The sequence below is a fragment of the Leucoraja erinacea genome, chromosome 16, assembly GCF_028641065.1.
Source record: "Leucoraja erinacea ecotype New England chromosome 16, Leri_hhj_1, whole genome shotgun sequence".
Lineage (NCBI taxonomy): Eukaryota > Metazoa > Chordata > Chondrichthyes > Rajiformes > Rajidae > Leucoraja > Leucoraja erinaceus.
The window spans coordinates 2,296,095-2,316,764 of record NC_073392.1 but is presented as its reverse complement, the minus strand read 5'-3'; the positions used below and the strand labels follow the sequence as shown (position 1 = coordinate 2,316,764).

The 20,670-nt window shown below is 46.1% G+C and overlaps 1 protein-coding gene across 1 annotated transcript in view; it reads left to right on the top strand.

The window, feature by feature from the left end:
* The first annotated feature begins 365 nt into the window (after positions 1-365).
* LOC129704447 (ERC protein 2) overlaps positions 366-20,670 on the top strand; it is a 590,828-nt gene continuing 570,523 nt past the window's right edge. The window contains exons 1-3 of the mRNA XM_055647523.1: positions 366-1,930; positions 7,488-7,570; positions 20,211-20,396. The gene's annotated coding sequence lies outside the window, so the exon portion shown is untranslated. The remainder of the gene's footprint in view (positions 1,931-7,487; positions 7,571-20,210; positions 20,397-20,670) is intronic.

Here is a 20,670-nt window from a genome sequence, read left to right as displayed (position 1 = left end):
AGATGGTGGTGGTGTTATGGCTTAAGGACTACTGCATCTTGATGATTGGACATGCCAACACTGCCACAGGTTGGCCACGAACCACAAGACAAACTTATCTCATTTGTACAATGGTGCTTCCAATGAAGCACTTTCAAATATTTTTTAACAGAAAACTGTGGAGGAATTTAACAGTGTTTTTTTAAATGCCGAAAGTTTTTAATAGAATGGATACCAAAATAATATTTGTGTAGGAAAGAACTGCAGATGCCGGTTTAAATTAAAGGTAGACACAAAAAGCTGGAGTAACTCAGCGGGACAGGCAGCATCTCTGAAGAGAAGGAACGGGTGACGTTTCCGACTGAAGAATGATCTCGGCTGTTCAAGAGAGAGCTAGACAGGTTCCCCCGTAACCTCCAGCAATTCTGATAAAACAATCCAAGTTTGGCCAATTTCTCCTTCTCCTTCTTGCAGCGAATACTCTTTCATCCAGGCAGCATTCTGCTATTTAATTGAACGGAAGAATGTCATATAGAGTCATAGATTCATGCAGCACAGAACCAGGTCCTCAGTCCCAACTTGCCCATACCGGCATTGATGCCCCATCTATGCTCGTTCCACCTGCCTGCATTTCACGACAAGTCAAGTCAAGTCACTTTTATTTCTATAGCACATTTAAAAAACAACTCTCATTGGCCAAAGTGCTTTACATTGGTGGAGGTACTAACGTTATACAACATTGGTTCATAGATTAAGTACATACATCACTACATACATGTAGCCCTCCCTCAGAGGACGTCAAGAAAGGCTTGAGGGTAAAGATGAGGTTTAAGTCTCGACTTAAAGGAGTCGATGGAGGGGGCTGTTCTGATGGGAAGAGGGATGCTGTTCCATAGTCTAGGAGCTGCAACCGCAAAGGCACGGTCGATCGCCCCTGAGCTTATGCCTAGACCGCGGGATGTTCCATATCCCTGTAAATTTCCCTTGCCATGTACCTGTCCAAATGTATTTAAATGTTGTTCTAGCACCTGCCTCAGCTACCTCTGGCAGCTTGATCCATTTCCCCAACATTCTCTGTGTGAAAATTTTGTCCCTGAAGTTGAGTCACCTCTTACCTTAAATCTACATCCTCCTGATACCTTGAGTACTATGGTTACACACCTGTTCTCCCTACTCTGGGTACATTTATTTTTAACATAATACATTTGGGCGGAGTGCAGGAAAGAGTGGGAACTGGTGAATGCTAAAAATTGCAAGGTGTTAAAAACTGTTTAACACCGATTATACTGTATTTCCCTGTGGATGCATGTAGTAAACTAAGCAACGGAAATGTCCTCAAATTTTAATATGAACTGATCCAGCACCAGCCCACACCCTCTAATTGTGTGAAAACATCAGCAGAAGAAGGCTGCAAGATTGCGAAAGATAGTGATTTAAAAATAAAACACTGCCTTGTCCAATTTGTTTAAGAAGGAACTGCAGATGCTGGAAAATGCTGGAGAAACACAACGGGTGAGGCAGCATCTATGGGGCGAAGGAAATAGGCGATGTTTTGGATCGAGACCCTTCTTCAGACTGGATATGGGCCAAACGTTCACAGTTGGGACCAACTGAGAAGGGGGCATATTGGTCGGCATGGACGAGTTGGGCCGAAGGGCCTGTTTTCGTGCTGTGTGGACTCTGTGAGTCAAATAAAGAGCCATGCAAAACCAAAAAAAATGCACAAGGCGAGGCAAGAAAGACAACGATTGGAGTGGAGATGAAATGCAAGGGCAGAATGGATGCAAGGGGAGTGGGGATGTCGCTTTAAATGCCCAGGCGAGATGTTGCAGTCGTAACCAATTGTAGAGAAGGTGTAGAATGCCGGGGATGCTGGGAATGTGAAGTCAAGGCTGGCAGGCTGGTTGGCTGGGATAAGCTGAATGGTGAGAGACTGAGCTGCATTCCTGAGGTAAAACACTGCTCGCATTTTATGCCTTTTATTCCCCCCTCCCTCTCTGACAGTGCGGCTGCTGGTGTACCAGAGGCGAGGCAGAGGCACAGGGGTGCACACTGGCCATGTAGTGTGTGTGTGTGAGTGTGAGAGAGAGGACAGACAGGGAGACACACACACACACACACACAGATGTCAGCGGTGGAGCTGAGCGCTCGCCTTCAATTGTTGCATCCGACGCGTAAATCAAAGCGGCGACAACGGGGGTTATTTTGTATCAAAAATGCGTGATTTTCTACTGCTCCAAAGGCCGCAAACATGTATTTTATCCCGGACACACTGTGGATTGGTTTGCTGGACCTTATTCGCGCATTAAACGCTCAGTGGCAGGATAAACGGTTTGCAATGGCAGTGCTGGATAACATGTATCCGCGGGGGCTCGGCGTTGCTGTTTTATTCTGTAACAAAATCGCGCTTATTTCTTTTGATGTGTCTTTGGGGGGTTTTAATCATGGCATTGATTACAAGGCGGTGCCCGGGGGGAGGGGGGCACACAGCCCTTCCCCATCTGCTGTGGTGCGCTTGTTGAAGCTATCGCCTCCATCCCTCCACCCCAACCTGCTGCTTGCTACCACAGATGTCTCAAGTCTCAATCACAGCATCCAGCAAATTTCAAACATTCATTTACCAATCTTAATTTTCATTTGTGGTTACCGTTCGGTCTATGTCAAGTGTACCTGCAATTTCTGTTCTTCGGCGACAGCCCCACCCTCTCAACTCTTTTTATTTAAAAAATAAAATGAAACCAGCCAGGATTTGGGCGTTAAACCTATTTATTCCAGGCTTTTTTTTTAAAGTAGAAATTACTGACTGTCATTTAAATTTCGGCATATCTTCATTTAAAAAAAAAAATTAAAAAATGTGCCTTCAGGTTTACGAGATGGCACAGCAAAGATGTGGATTTTTCTTGTTACGAAACAGTCGCAGTTTGACATTTGGCTGTGAATAATTTCAATTCAGTGAATTCTATTCTTAGTTTTTTAGGCATGCGAATATCCTGGGATGTCACAGGAGTGGCTGGCAATCAACCCGGAGCCATGGCGCTGCATTATTCACGATATTGGTTATAGACAAGGTAGACAAGAAAGCTGGAAAACTCAGCGGGTGAGGCAGCATCTGTGGAGCGAAGGAATAGGTGATGTCTCGGGTCTCGACCCTTCCTAAGACTATATACAATGGACAATAGGTGCAGGAGCAGGCCATTCGGCCCTTCGAGCCAGCACCACCATTCAATGTGATCATGGCTGATCATCCCCAATCAGTACCCCATTCCTGCCTTCTCCCCATATCCCCTGACTCTGCTATTTTTAAGAGCCCTATCTAGCTCTCTCTTGAAAGCATCCAGAGAACCTGCCTCCACCGCCCTCTGAGGCAGAGAATTCCACAGACTCACAACTCTCTGTGAGAAAAAGTGTTTCCTCGTCTCCGTTCTAAATGGCTTACTCCTTATTCTTAAACTGTGGCCCCTGGTTCTGGACTACCCCAACATCGGCTACATGTTTCCTGCCTCTAGCGTGTCCAAACCCTTAACAATCTTATATGTTTCAATGAGATCCCCTCCCATCCTTCTAAACTCCAGAGTTTACAAGCCCAGCTGCTCCATTCTCTCAGCATATGACAGTCCCGCCATCCCTTTGTAAACCTACGCTGCACTCCCTCAATAGTAAGAATGTCCTTCCTCAAATTAGGGGACCAAAACTGCACACAATACTCCAGGTGTGTTCTCACTAGGGCTCTGTACAACTGCAGAAGGACCTCTTTGCTCCTATATACAATACTATATACAATGTTCCTTAGGATATATACAAATAATTCTAATTTTTAAACAGTGCACTGACAGGTTTCTCCTGTAAGATGTAACACATTGTGGATTTGAGGGGTCCCTAGCATCAATCAACATTAACCAAGCAATGAATTGTTAACCTTATAACCAAGCAATCAAATGTTGACCTAATACCAAAAAACATTGGTGGTGGACAAAAATGCAGGAGAAACTCAGCGGGTGAGGCAGCATCTATGGAGCAAAGGAAATAGGCACCTCGACCCGAAATGTTGCCTATTTCCTTGGCTCCATAGATGCTGCCTCACCCGCTGAGTTTCTCCAGCATTTTTGTCTACCTTCGATTTTCCAGCATCTGCAGTTCTTTCTTAAACAAAAACTACTGGTGGGTCTGTTACTTGTCATGTGGGGCTATACAGATATTTATTTGGGTGTGAACCTATTCCGGATTAATGGGATAATAATCATTTATTCAATGACTCAATAGATCCAAAACATGGGACTGAACAATTCCTTTCAAATTCATAACCTGAAAGTTATCACACAAATTAAAGAATTTTATTCAATAAAAAGACTGAAGAAGGGTCTTGACCTGAAACGTCGCCTATTTCCTTCGCTCCATAGATGCTGCCTCACCCACTGAGTTTCTCCAGCTTTTTTGTCTACCTTCGATTTCACCAGCATCTGCAGTTCTTTCTTAAACACAAATTATATTGGGTTTGTGAAAATTACCAGGACAGGGACAGCACGGTGGTGCAGCAGGTGGAGCTGCTGCCTCTCAGTGCCAGAGACTCGGCTTTGATCCTGATCTCGGGTGCTGTTGGTGTGAGGTTTGCACGTTCTCCCTGTGATCGCGAGGGTTTCCTCCGGGTGCTCCGGTTTCCTCCCACATCCTAAAGACATGCGAGTTTGTAGGTTAATTTTTCGCTGAAAATTGCCCCGAGCATGTAGCGAGTGGATGGGAAAGTGGGATGGAAACATAGACAATAGGTGCAGGAGTAGGCCATTCGGCCCTTCGAGCCACACCACCATTCAATATGATCATGGCTGATCATCCAACTCAGTATCCTGTACCTGCCTTCTCTCCATACCCCCTGATTCCTTTAGCCACAAGGGCCACATCTAACTCCCTCTTAAATATAGCCAATGAACTGGCCTCAACTACTTTCTGTGGCAGAGAATTCCACAGACTCACCACTCTATGTGTGGAAAAATACACAGATCTAGTGTGAACGAGTGATCGATGGCCAGTGGGCTGAAGAACCTGTTTTCAGGCTGTGTCATTGGATGATACAGCATGGAAACAGGCCCTTTGGCCCAACTTGCCCGCACTGGCCAACAATGTCCCAGCTACACTAGTCCCACCTTCCCACGTTTAGCCCATATCCCTCCAAACCTGTCCTCCTATCTATGTACCTGTCTAACTGTTTCTCAAACATTTGGATAGTCCCTGCCTCAACTACCTCCTCTGGCAGTTTGTTCCATACCTTCACCACCACTTTGTGTGAAAAGTTACCCCTTAGATTCCTATTAAATCATTTCCCCTTCACCTTAAATCTATGTCCTCAATTCACCTACTCAGGGCAAAAGACTGTGCATCTACCCGAACTATTCCTCTCATGATTTTATACACCTCTATAAGATCATCCGTCATCCTCCTGCGCTCCAAGGAATAGTCCCAGCCTACTCGGCCTTTACCTATAGCTCAGACCCTCTAGTCCTGACAACATTCTCGTAAATCTTCTCCGTACCCTTTCCAACTGAACAACATCTTTCCTATAACATGGTGCCCAGAACTGAACAAAATACTCTAAATGCAGTCTCACCAATGTCTTGTACAACTGCAACATGACCTCCTAACTTCTATACTCAATACTTAGACAGATGAAGGCCAATATGCCAAAAGCCTTTTTGACCACCTTATCTAGCTGCGACTTGACCTTCAAGGAACCATGCACCTGCACTCCTAGATCCCTCTGCTCTACAACACTCCCCAGAGTCCTATCATTCACTGGGTAGGTCCTGCCCCTTTTAGACTTCCGAAAATGCAACACCTCACATTTCTCTATATTAAATTGCATCAACCATTCCTCAGCCCACCTGGCCAATCGATCAATTTTTCAGAACCATCGTCATCGCCTGTATCAAAGGTAGACAAAAAATGCTGGAGAAACTCAGCGGGTGAGGCAGCATCTATGGGGAGAAAGGATAGGTGACGTTTCCAGTCCAGACCCTTCTTCAGACTGATTGTTGAGGGAGGGGGGGGGGAGACAGTAGGCTTTGTGGGAGAGCTGGGAGGGGAAGGAGGGAGAAAGCAAGGGATATCTAAAATGAGAGAAGTCAATGTTCATACCGTTGGGGTGTAAATTACCCAAGCGAAATATGAGTTGCAATTCCTCCAATTTGCGCTGGGCCTCGACCCGAAACGTCGCCTATTCCTTCTCTCCATAGATGCTGCCTCACCTGCTGAGTTTCTCCAGCACTTTTTGTCTATCTTTGATTTTTCCAGCATCTGCAGTTCTTTCTTCAAGACTTTTGTATCAATGTCTTTCAAAGAATCCGTCAACGCAGAAATTGTCAAAGCCACGGGGTGCCAGAATTGGAAAGATAAGTGATTGGGCTGTGGGACTGAGGATGGTGTCTTGTATGGGAACGTTTAACTTTAGCAGCAAGCGCATAGTGCAGTAGGAAATGTTCAACATCCTACCACTCCTATTCCAAATCTTGGCGAGCACATACTCTGAAATATTTGCATCAAATCCACCACATGGTGCCTTGTTTAACTGTAACCAGAGGAACATTGTGTGCTTTTCTCTTTCTGTCTGATATATTGTTCGGGAAAATTGTAATGGTGATTTCTAAACCTTCTCGTCCCAAAAACTAAATGTGACAAAAGGAAAATAGTATCCTTTGATACGAAGGCAATAACACCAATAACATATAATCCTCTGACATTTTCACCACCTCTAATGGGATCCCACCACTGGCCACATCGTTCCATCCTGGGTGCAGATGCGGCGTAGACGGAGGATCTCCCGGTGGCTCAGTACTTTAACTCCCCCTCCCTTTCCCAATCCGACCTCTCTGTCCTGGGCCTCCGCCATGGCCAGAGTGAGTCCCACCACAAATTGGAGGAGTAGCACCTCATATTTCGCTTGGGTAGTTTCGCTTCCAATTTCAGGCAATCCCTGCTTTCTCCCTCCTTCCTCTCCCCTTCCCAGCTCTCCCACAGCCCACTGTCTCCACCTCTTCCTTTCTTTGTCCCACCCCCCTGACATCAGTCTGAAGAAGGGTCTCGACCTGAAACGTCGCGGAGAGGAGAGCTCTTCAGCGCGCCGTCCACAGAGCGCAGAGGATTCTTGGGACACAGCTACCAGCTTTGGAGGGCATCCACCACACACGGTGCCTCAGGAAGGCCGTCAGCATCCATAAAGACTCCTCACACCCTGTAATGGACTGTTCGAACTACTTCCCTCCGGCAGACGTTACAAGGTCTTCTACGCCCGAACCTCCAGACTCAGAAACAGCTTCATTCCCAGAGCTATAGCGGCTCTGAACCGGCCCTGCTGAGTGCCCCCCACCCCCCCTGGACTGTCTCCCTCAGATGGTCACGTCACACAGTTTATTTATTTATTTATTTATTTTTTGACATCGGATGAAAGCTGCATACTAAATCTCGTTGCACTGATGTGCAATGACGATAAAATATATTATTATTTTTCCTTCGCTCCATAGATGCTGCCTCGCCCACTGAGTTTCTCCAGCTTTTTTGTCTACCTTCGATTTTTCCAGCATTTGCAGTTCTTTCTTAAACTAAGGTAATCCCCCCTAAACTTTGGACCCCTGCTCCCGACTCGTAACTCTACAAAAAATCAATACTCCCTGTCCCCCCCTTCCCCCGCGATTTATCGGCGTTCCCCTTCCAGTTTGTTCCCCGCCTCAGTTTCATCCCACCTCCTCCAACTGTGAATTTCATATTTTGTCCACGAGAGATGATGAGAGGAATTAACTGCAATTAAACAAAATGGTGAGAGGAAATGTCCACGCCCCTCCCACTTCTGATTTCATTTCCCCGACATCTCCTTTCTTTCTTGCCCTAGCAAATAGCAGCTCTTCTCGCAGCCGTCCTCAGTAGCGGAGCCTTCCCCTCTTCAAGCCTGCACCCTCAGCCCCCTCCATACCATCCCTATCCTAGCATATGATCACACTTCCCTTCCGCCGTTCAAGAACGACCTCAGTCCCCATTGTCCCAGGATCACGGCTCTGTGACCTTGCTTGTCCTTACCCTAACCCCTACCCCTTGATTCATTCCTTCTTCCTTACCACAACACGTTTGTACTTTGAATCCGCATCCGGATCAACCTCCATCCTTGTATCTCCACTCTCCGGCATCGATATACCTGCCATTCTTTCTCCTCTCTTCGTATTACCTGTGTTCTCCTTTGCAATCCTTACTTAACATACATTCTGTTCTGGTCTCCCCCTCCAGCACACTCACGGTTACTCCCGGTGACCTACTGTCCCAAGTCCGGATGAAATCCCTTTGCATGAATGTCTCTTCCCCCCCAACTTTCCTCTTCCGACCTGCCTGCTGTCCTGATTTCCCTACATAAAAAAAACGTAGAAATCAGGAGTACTGCCTGTAAGCCATCCCGCCCCAATTTACCCTTACCTGCCCTGCTTCCTCTCCTAACCCCCTGATCCCTTTAGGCCACAAGGGCCACCCTAATCCATCTTAAAAGGGAATCAGCCAATGAACGGTGGCCTCAACTACATTCTGTGGCAGAGAATTCCACAGATTCACCACTCTCTGTGTGAAAAATGTTTTTCTCTTCTCGGTCTAAAAGATTTCCCCTTTATCCTTAAACTGTGACCCCTATTCTGGACTTCCCCACGAACATCTTCCTCGTCCTGCATCTAGTCCTGTCCACCCCTTAAGAATACTGTTTTGTTTTCTATCACCCCCTCAATCTTTTAAATTCTAGCAAGTACAAGCTGAAAGCAAGTCATCTTTCATCATATGAAAGTCCGGATATCCCAGGAATCAGTCTGTGAACCTTCTCTACTTACTCCCCCTCTACGGCAAGAATGTCATTCCTCAGATTAGGAGACCAAAACTGTACGCAATACTCCAGGTGTGGTCTCACCAAGACCCTGTACAACTGCAGTAGAACCTCCCTGCTCCTATACTCAAATCCCTTTGCTATGAATGCTAACATACCATTGGCTTTCTTCACTGCCTGCTGCACCTGCATGCCTACTTTCAATGACTGGTGTACCATGACACCCAGGTCTCCCCTTTTCCTAATTGGCCACCACTTTGCTGATTACAAAGCGATACTGATGAAAGCCCAGGAGATTTCTTCCACCTCTTGGGGACATGACACACATGGCAAGGGGCACTTACAGGGGGAACAACAAAGTCAGAGGGTGGTGAACCTGTGGAATTCATTGCCACAGGAGGCTGTGGAGACCAAGTCAATGGACCCGAAACATCGCCTGTTCCTTTTCTCCAGAGATGCTGTCTGACCCGCTGAGTTACTCCAGCATTTTGTGTCTATTTTTGGTTAAAACCAGCATTTTTAAAGCAGAGATAGATTAATTCTTGATTAGTACGGGTGTCAGGGGTTATGGGGAGAAGGCAGGAGAATGGGGTTGAGAGGGAGAGATAGATCAGCCATGATTGAATGGCGGAGTAGACTTGATGGGCCGAATGGCCTAATTCTACTCCTATCACTCATGAACATGAAGCAAGTGGCACACCTGCATAGCAACTCTGCGCACGCTGTATTTGGGTTGGTTCGTATGTGTGAACGTTAAATAGAAGGTAATCCATTAGACTTCTCCACCTGATGGTTTGGTGAATTTCCCAATGGTGAACCATCTACCATGTATAAAAGGTGAATCTATTTCGGATGTGTGTGCATAAATTAAGTTACCATGTCACAGATACATTGATGAGTAAACGCTCAAAATTATTTTGCACTAAGCTGCGAAGATGATGTTCCACGATTCGCACTGGATTGTCTGATACAAATGTTGTTGAAGTCAGCTGGGTCCCCTTAAGGGCTTGTCCCACTTACGCGACCGTTACAGGCGATTTCCAGTACTCGTCATAGGTCGCCGAAATTTTCAACATGTTGAAAACTCAGCGGTGACCAGAAAGACGCTACGACTCTTTGGAGATCCCTCACGACCGTACAGGCGACCCCTGGTGACATGTCGCGGGTGACCTCTCATGACCATAGGAGACCCCTCACAACCGTGGTAATTAGAGGTCTCCAATGGTCGTGAGTCAAGAGTCAATTTAATTTAATTGTCATTTGGACCCCTAGAGGTCCAAACGAAATGCCGTTTCTGCAGCCATACATTACACACAAATAGACCCAGACACAACATAATTACATTTTACATAAACATCCATCACATAGCTGTGATGGAAGGCCAAAAAAAACTTATCTCTCCACTGCACTCTCCCCCCCACGATGTCAGAGTCAAAGTCAAAGCCCCCGGCTGGCGATGGTGATTGTCCCGCGGCCATTAAAGCCACGCCGGGTGGTGCGAGGTCGCACACCGGGTCTTGGTGTTGGAGCCCCCGGTGTGCGCTCGCAAAGTCCCGCGGCCATTCCAGCCGCGCGGGGCGTGTGTAGTGAGGCCCCGCTCCAGGAGCTCTTCGACCCCGCAACACGGGCGGGAGAATTCGCCGTTGCAGGAGCCCCCGAAAAGCGGTCTCCCTCCCTCAGGGATCCGCGGGCTCCCGCGCCGCTGTCCGCAGACCCGCAGCAGCAGCCTCCGACTCAGCAGCGGCATCAGCAGCAGCAGCGGCAACGCTCCTCCACCGCTCCAACCGCTCCGGACTCGGCCAGCCCCGCGACGGCGACGGTGAGTAGCACCAGAGTCCCCGGCTTCTTCCCGTTGGAGGCCGCTCCTCGTTGCGGCCCCAACGACAACTGAGACCCGACGAGAAAAGGTCAGGTCTCCAGTGCAGGGAGAGATTTAAAAAGTTTTCCCCCCCCCCTCCCCACCCCACCCCCACCCCCCCACACACACACCCCAACAAAAAATAACAAAAACTACATCTCCAATGGCCGTGAGAGGTCTCCAACGGTCATGAGAGATCTCCAAAGAGTCGTAGCGTCTTTCTGGTCGCCGCTGAATTTTCAACATGTTGAACATTTCGGCGACCTATCATGAATGCCGGCAGTCGCCTGTAAAGGTCGCGAAAGTGGGGGCGGGCCCTTAACTGAGACATTTTCTTGAGGTTGTGGATGACTCGCCAAGTCTGTGGGTTACGTTGTGGGTTTACCTGGTGGGTAAATGTGGTTAATGAAGCTCGTGTGGTGGGTCACATGGTGGGTTTGAGATTATGGTGCTGGGTAAACGTGGTTGTTATTCTGGGTTACGAGGGATCTGCAGATTTACCACATGAGGTGCTTGATGCCTGTTGGGTGATTCCTGTCACAGATGGTGCAATCATTTTGCTTTTTCCAAAGGGCTTACTTGTGTTTTGAATATAGACCATTTTCTCAGAGCCATCTCAATAGACAATAGGTGCAGGAGTAGGCCATTTGGCCCTTCGAGCCAGCACTGCCATTCAATGTGATCATGGCTGATGATCCACAATCGATACCCCGTTCCTGCCTTCTCCCCATACACTCTATCTTTATCTTCCCACCCTATCCCATATCCACCTATCTTCAAGAGCCTGTTCTAACTCTCTCTTGAAAGCATGCAGAGAATTGTCGCCCACTGTCTTCTGAGGCAGCGAATTCCACAGATTCATAACTCACTGGGTGAAAAAGTGTTTCCTCATCTCCGTTCTAATGGTCCACTGCGAAATCTCCTCACTTTGAAGAAGTTCTCCTCCTCTCTCCGACGAGAGTTCTGCAACACCCTCTCTCGCGGCTCCCCGCCTGTGATTCCTGATTTCTGACAACCCAATTCCTTCTCTCCAGAGATGCTGCCTGTCCCGTTGAGTTACTCCAGCCTTTTATGTCTATCTTCAAATGCTCCTTCAATTGTTTGAAATGGTTTTGGATCAGGGATTTTTATGAATTGATGGAGGTGTTCTAATTTTTTTCGGCAAAGCTTTGTGAACCTCCCTTCAGCATTTTCTCTGTTCCAGTTTTTTCCTCCTATAATGTAGTTTGTGGTGAAGTGTGTATTTTGGGTCTGATATAAGGCATTTAAATGATGTTACCTGCCTACCTGCCATGAGAACCCGAAGAAGGGAGTGTTACTGAGGGAGGTTACTGACATTAGCTGGCTTATCCAGTTCGAACATATGGCACAAATAGAAATTGTCCAGGGTGTTTAATTGTCATATGAACCAACAGCGGAACAATTATGTTGGGATAAGGCCACGTGCTGAAATACAGAGGGTAGCTTTGTTCTGCATGCTATCCAAACAGATCAGATAATACAATACATAAATACAATCATCCAACTTGAGTACAACAGGTAGAGCAAAGGGGAAGATACAGAGTGCAGAATATAGTTCTCAGCATCGTAGCGCATCAGTTGCTTGGATGAAGTCCAATATCCTCATTGAGGTAGAGGCAAATCGGACAGTACACGAGCTGAAGGAAGGACCGTTCAGAAGCCTGATAATGGAGGGGGCGAAGATATTCCTGAATCTGGTGGTATGGGTTTTCAAGCCACTACACCTTCTGCCAGAGGGGAGCAGGGGTCGGAAGAAGGAATTCGTACTTGCAATAGCATAACTGGCCCTTGAACAGTCGGAAAATTTGGCAGAGGCCGATGCCTCTCCTGTTGTTTGAGGTGTAATATCAGAGGTTGATTTGACATTGGTTGTGAGGAGGAAGCAATGTGGCTAAACAGTTTCCCATTACTCTTCCATGCCAGCAGGAAGGTTATTGGGGGAGAGATGAGAGGAGAGATGAGTAAAGCATTGGGGAGATGGTTCCTCCAGCAGTTGGCTGTTTGCTCTTTCACGGATAAGTTGGTTAGAATCAGGGCTTGCACGCCATCGATGTGGAGGAGATTGTGGTCCTGACCCACAGAGCCTTGCCGTTGGCTGTACCAAGCTTCAGTGCGTCCCACAGCACGTACTCCTGCAGTCTAGAGCCCCGATATTCCCCGACGGGCATCTCGTTGCCGCTTTGCATAACGCAAACTCACGATACCGATCACTTTCCAGAGTCACCGAAGTGTCGGGGTGCATGAACAGACTGAGCAATGAGATCCCTTATCATTCACTATACATTTGTCAGTGTCAAGATGGCAGACAAGGTGACATTTTAAGTTGTGCTAAAAAAGTTGAATGCGGATTGAATCGAGCAAGGACTCCCTCAGTTGTGGAGTGAAGCAGTCTTCTCTTCTTTGCTGCAATGTGTTCAGGAATGATAACATAAACAAGTGCTGCCCTCACTTTGTTGAAGAAGCTAAATAACTTATTGCCTCGTAAGAAAATTCCTTGAAGTCACACTTACAGTATGATGAAAATATTCTACTGATTCAAAAAAACAAACAAATTTCCAAATTATCTGCTTTGAAAAGATGATGGGTGTTAGCTCTTTGTTACTCTTGAAGTCAAATATGAAGGCGTATTCCTTTGAGACACATTTATTCATGCAAATATCAGAATTGTCAATGTTATTTATGCTAATCCCTTAATTCTTGTAATTAATGTTTTTTAAATCTGTATGGTTTTATGAAGTTGTACAGCATGGAAACAGGCCCTTCGGCCCAAATTGCCCATGTTGACCAAGATGCCACATCCACACTAGTCTCACCTGCACACATCTGGCCTATTTTCCTCATTGATTTTCTGGAACTTGTGTAATTGTAGCCGTTCGGGTTGTCTATCAGGGAAATATATTTATCGATTCAAATATTTTTGTCCAAATATCACACGTACTACGATCCTTGTCAGGAACTGGGCTGACAAAAGTGGTGGTGAAAATATTAGAATCTATCAATAAGGAAGTGACAATGGGGCACATGGAAATGAAAGGGATTAGCACAATCAGTTTGGGTTTATCAACGGGAAATAGTGAATGACCAATCTGTTGGAATAAATTAGGTTGTCTAGTCCAGAAGAAGGGCCTCGACGTGAAATGTTGATAGTCCATTTCCCTCGAAGATAGACACATAAAGCTGGAGTAAGAAGTAGGTTCAGTCAACATCTAAAAGGAATGGGTGACATTTTCAGGTTGGAAACCTTCTGTTCATTTTCCTCCATAGATGCTGCCTGACTTGTTGAGTTCCCCCGGCAGGTTCTTTTACGTGAGAGAAGGAATGGATGACTTTTCGGGTCGAGACCCTTCTTCAAACTGAAGGGTCTTGACCCGAAACGTCACCCATTCCTTCCCTCCATATAACCATATAACAATTACAGCACGGAAACAGGCCATCTCGGCCCTTAAACTCACAAGTCCATGCCGAACAAATTTTTTTCCCCTTAGTCCCACCTGCCTGCACTCATACCATAACCCTCCATTCCCTTCTCATCCATATGCCTATCCAATTTATTTTTAAATGATACCAATGAACCTACCTCCACCACTTCCACTGGAAGCTCATTCCACACCGCTACCACTCTCTGAGTAAAGAAGTTCCCCCTTATATTACCCCTAAACTTCTGTCCCTTAATTTCAAAGATGCTCCAGAAATGCTGCCTGTCCCGCTGAGTTACTCCAATGTCTATCTTCGGTTTAAACCAGCATCTGCAGTTCCTTCTTGCACAGGTTGTTTTATGTTCAAGATTCTAGCTTCTGCATTCTCTTGTGTCTCCAATCACTGTCAGAGTGGCAGCTTCCAGGGCACAATTTATTTGACATTGACATATTACACTCAACATTGAACCTTCATTTTTATTTTTAACATTTCAGCTGTGCATTGTCATCTTTCAAAGGTGTGCTCCGTCTGCCTCTAATGAAAGATTTGAGTAAAACATCAAATGGTGGAGACATTGATTCATTGGACGAGCACACAGTGCATCTGCCTTTGGAATCTTGGATTCCCTTAAGGTGCATGTTAATCTTAAAATTCACATCCCTGATTTCAAATTCCCACATGACCTCTTGCCTTCCCATCTCAGGAACTTCCTCTAGCCTTAAAGCCCCCCAAGATATCGTCATTCCTCCTGTTAAGTAGCAGTATACTCTGGAATTTAGGATGAGAGGGGATCTCATTGAAACATATAAGATTATTAAGGGTTTGGACATGCAGGATTCCTGATGTTGGGAGAGTCCAGAACCAGGGGCCACAGTTTAAGAATAAGGGGTAAGGCATTTAGAACGGAGACGAGGAAACACTTTTTCTCACAGAGTTGTGAGTCTGTGGAATTCTCTGCCTCACAGGGCGGTGGAGGCAGGTTCTCTGGATGCTTTCAAGAGAGAGCTAGATAGGGCTCTTAAAGATAGCGGAGTCAGGGGATATGGGGAGAAGGCAGGTACTGATTGGGGATGATCAGCCATGATCACATTGAATGGTGGTGCTGGCTCGAAGGTCTGAATGGCCTACTCCTGCACCTATTGTCAGTCAATCAAAGTTAAAACAAGAAAGCATCATCTCCTTTTGACATTCAAGAGTATTTAATTGTGATATTACTGGTAATATCATGGTCTATAATGGTCTATAAACACGGTATGAAAGATAACACAATGAATAAAAAAGTTAAACAAAATGGAAAATCCACAATTTTAATGCAGTAAAGTGCCGAGTGCAACCAAGACAGTTTGTAGTTCATAGTTTAGTTAGCTTTTGTTGTGCCCAAGAGCATGAAGTTCGCTGGGACGAAGCTGTCCCTGAACCTGGACGTTACAGCATTGAGGTCCTGTACATTTTTCCTGATGTAAAGAGTGAGATGAGAGCGTGGCCAGGATGCTGTGGGTCCTTGATGATGCTGGCTGTCTTTTTGAGGCAGCGCCTTCTGCAGATCCTTGAGATGGTGGGAAGGTCAATACCAGTGATGGACCGGGCATTGTAATAATGACATGATATTACCATTGTTGCATCTCTCATGAGGACCATCTTTGGTGTCACTGTTAACTGGAAACTATTGAATCCTTTGTCAAAATTGTCACTGTAAAAGCTGGTCAGTTATTGCATATTCTGCAGCAAGTGAATTTTGTGTTGACCATCCAAAACCTATCCACCATCTTCATTGCGCAAGTCGGGAGTGTCGTGGAATATTCTTTAATCTGTTGCTTGGTTTCTGTTCCAGCAATACTTGAAGTTTGGCACCAAACTGCCTTAAATCGGCACTGCGGCTGCTAATGTTGTTTCAACAATAGTGCCGCATGGCTGCATTATATGCTGTGTTCAAGATGTTATACAACCTCCTGTACACCACCTTCCCAAGCCCATAAGCTGTATTTGGTGGGACAAAAAGCCCAGAGTGCCTGTGAACGCAAGTCTCACACCATCCCGAATCGGAAAAACGTTGTTGTTTCTGCTTTGTAATTTAAAGTGATTCCTCAAACAATTCTCAACTACAGCGTATTCATCCATTTGCATGGTGTTGGTCATGAGAAGAGAGTCAAAAGTGTTTTCTTGTCATGTGTCCCGGATCGGACAATGATATTCTTACTTGCTGCAGCACAACACAATAATGGGAGCAGAAAACAAAAGTTCAGTGTGTATACACACACATACTCAATAAATAACAAATATAGTGCAACAGTAATAATAATCTGTTGCTGCGCCTTTACCACCTCAGGTAATTGAGGAAATTCAGAGTGTCTCCGAGGATCCTCCAGTGCTTCTACGCAGCGGCGGTGGAAAGCATCTTGTCCGGAAATATTACCATCTGGTTTGGGAATTGCTCTGCCCAGGACAAGAAGGCTCTGCAGAGAGTAGTGCATTCGGCCCGAACGCACTATGGGAACTTCACTCACCCCCCCTGCAGGAACTATACATCAGGAAGTGCAACCCCAGAGACAATAAGATCATGGGAGACCCCTTCCACCCCTGCAACGGACTGTTCCAGCTGCTACGGTCAGGCAAACGCCTCCGTTGCCATGCGGTGAGAACGGAAAGGTTGAGAAGGAGTTTCTTCCCAGAGGCCATTCGGACTGTAAACTCCTATCTCACCAGGGACTAACTCTACTGAATGTTTTTCCTTCCATTATTTATTATGTAAAAGAATATGTGTGTTATGATTGTGTTTAGAATTTGTTTGGTTGTTTTGTTGTTTGTCTTTTGCACAAAAGTCCGCGAGCATTGCCACTTTCATTTCACTGCACATCTCGTATGTGTATGTGACAAATAAACTTGACTTGACTTGCTGTTCGGAGCATATTTGTTGTTGTGTTCAAAAGCCTGATGGCTGTAGGGAAGAAGCTGTTCCTGAACCTGGACGTTACAGTTTTCAGGCTCCTGTACCTTCTTCCCGATGGCAACGGTGAAATGAGTGTGTGGCCATGATGGTGTGGGTCCTTGATGATGTTGGCTGCCTTTTTGAGGTAGTGCCTGTGATAGATCCCTCCGATGGTGGGGAGGTCAGAGCCGGTGATGGACTGGGCAGAGGTCACAACTTTCTGCAGTCTTTTCCGCTCCTGGACGTTCCAGTTGCCGAAACCAAGCCACGATGCAGCCAGTCGGCATGATCTCTATCGTGCACCTGTAGCTGTTCAGGAGAATCCTCTTTGACATGCCGACTCTCCGTAATCTTGTCGGGAAGAAGAGTTGCTGATGTGCCTTCTTTATAATTGCATCAGTGTGCTGGGAATTCTCACTGATAATTTTAGCAGTTATTGATCATCCACAATTTAAAACAAAACAAAGAATTTTGAGGGCATTTTAAAGAACGGTCAAAATAGGCTGACCACCTCCAAGTGAGACACTGTGAAATGTATGCAGACGTCAGCATTTTATGAAGGTTCACCATGGGGTCCTTGTTCCTATATTCTCCTGCTGCACCACATTATTACTTATTATAGAAGTGGGAATGGGACATCTGGAATTTAATTGGGTTACATAGAACACAGAACAGTACAATACAGGAACAGGCCCTTGGGCCACGATGTCTGTGCCGAACATGATGGCAAGATAAACTATAATCTGTACTCTTCCATTCCCTGCATGGTCAGCATGGATTTCATTTCATGTCATCATTGAAACATATAAGATTGTTAAGGGATGGGACACACTAGCGGCAGGAAACATGTTGCCGATGTTGGGGGAGTCCAGAACCAGGGGCCACAGTTTAAGAATACGGAGTAAGCCATTTAGAACGGAGACGAGGAAACACTTTTTCTCACAGAGAGTTGTGAGTCTGTGGAATTCTCTGCCTCAGAGGGAGGTGGAGGCCGGTTCTCTGGATGCTTTCAAGAGAGAGCTAGATAGGGCTCTTAAAGATAGCAGAGTCGGGGGTTATGGGGAGAAGGCAGGAACGGGGTACTGATTGGGGATGATCAGCCATGATCACAGTGAATGACGGTGCTGGCTCGAAGGGCCGAATGGCCTCCTCCTGCACCTATTGTCTATTGTCTATTTATGAAAGGGAAATTGTTTGACAAATCTGGAATTGTTGTGAGCGTGTACCAGGATAAATAACAGTAAACCAGCTGATTTGGACTTTCAGAATTGGAGTGCATAATACTGTGGGTGATGTGCTGGTTTGGACTGCGGGTTGGTTAAGGGACAGTGGGAAGATATGAGTACTGTGGGGTTGGGAGACTGTGGCCAGGGAGATGTTGCATGGATTAGTGCTGGCAGGGGCGGAAATCACTTTTAAAACATGGGGGAGGGGGGGGGGACACACAATGAGGCCTAACATCTAGGACGGGCCTGCAGTTCCCAGGGCAGGCAGGTGATCTGGGCGCTACAGCCAGACCCGGGGCGAGCGAGCCGACCTGGGAACTGCAGCTAGTCCCGGGCTGCTAGATGCCACGAGCTGGCGGCCTCCAACTGTACTCGACCTTGAGGGCTCCAGTCGCAGAGCCTGTGGACTCGCCATCATGGAGCTGGCTGACCTCAGAGGCTGCGACTTGACTTCGGAAGCTTCGGTTTTGCTGCGACATGTTTTACAAATCATGGGATGGGGGGGTGGGGGGGAGACAGGCCCCCGTTCCCCCAGGATTTCCACCAGCTGTTCGGTAGAAACAATACAAGACCGTTGTGAGAGCAATGCAGAGCAGCAACACAAACAGGTATTGATGTGGCAGATGGTGCATCACGTTGAACACGGTTGGTCATCCCCTTGCGTTTATTTTTATTTTATTAAAGTGCAGCAATTTTTAAATAGTGAGAGACTGAGGAAATATTGATGTTCATAAATATGTTATAAGGTAATAAGGTCACAAGTGATAGGGGTAGAATTAGGCCATTCGGCCCATCAAGTCTACTCCGCCATTCAATAATGTCTGATCTATCTCTCCCTCCAAACTACCTTCTCCCCATAACCTCTGACACCCGTGCCAATCAAAAATCTATCTACCTCTGCCTTAAATATACCCACTGACTTTGCCTCCACAGCCTTCTGTGGCAATGAATTCCACAGATTCACCACCCTCTGGCTAAAGAAATTCCTCCTCATCTCCTTCCTAAAAGAATCCCTTTAATTCTAAGGTGATGGCCTCTAGTCCTAGACTCTCCCACTAGTGGAAACATTTTCTCCACATCCACTCTATCCAGGCCTTTCGCTTGTTGGTGTTCGTGTAGATAAATCACTGAAGATGAATGTGCAGGCTCAGAGCGCAAATACAAAGGCACTGGCATGTCGGTCTTCACTGCAAGAAGATTTCATTGCAAGAGTCAAGGTGTTATTCTGCTTGTATTAGACGGTGATTATGTTTCTTGTCACCTTCTTCTTCTTGCGAATGAAACATAAACCAAAGGAATAGTTAGATCTCAAGCCGGGTGGGTGTTGAGCAGCCAGGTTGTTGTCTCTGTTGGTGCCAATGTCTGCCAGGCCCTGACACAGCTCCATGTGGTGGGTGGTAGAGCGGGCACCCAGAGATGACACTGTTTCTTACCCAGAGATGGATATACTTGCCGAATCTTTCAGAATTGAGGAAGGAAGAACACATTCTCTTTCTGTCATCCATTCCTTCTCTCCAGAGATGCCGCCTGACTAGCTGAGTTACTCCAGCACTTTGTGTCTATCTTCCCTTTTTGTCAATTCTGATGAAGGGTTTTTGATGAGAAATGTCAATTGGTTTCTCTTTCCACAAATGCTTCTTGATGGCTGAGTTTCTCAGCATTTCAGATTCAAATTCCAGTTAATACAGTTTTTTACACAACAAGTTATTGTAATTCCAAGTGTATTTATATAATTCCAATTGTGTTATTGGTAGTCGATAATTTTGGGGGATTGAGTGGAAGAACTCAATCCCCAATGCATTTCATTGTCTCTGTACTGTACACTGACAATGACAATAAATTGAATCATTTCATTTCATTTCATTTCAAGAATGTTTTCTTACTGCTATGAAAATATTCAAGAAGCTTCGATTAAGCCTTGGATCCCTTTGTTTCTTTATTTTCCAGATAATAAAGGCGCAGGACACACAAGTTGAGCTCTTGACTGTGGGATTGGTCCGAGGTTTTCAAGTGCAATTGCGCCAGCAATTCAGCCTTCCCCTGCAGGACAAGTTGTGATTTTTGAATGCATTGACTCCAGGAACAGGCGTCTCGCTGAGACAAGACATAACTGCAGAGAACTCTCTCCAACCTGTAAGTCATTGTCACTCTGTGTTCTCCATAGTTTATTCACTTCAATAGGCCTGGATAGAATGTATGTGGAGAGGATGTTTCCACTAGTGGGAGAGTCTAGGACCGGAGGTCACAGCCTCAGAATTAAAGGACGTTCCTTTAAGAAGGAGATGAGGAGGAATTTCTTTAGTTAAGAGAGAGTGAGATAGAGCTCTAGGGGCTAGTGGAGTCAAGGGATATGGGGAGAAGGCAGGCACGGGTTATTAATAGGGGACAATCAGCCATGATCACAATG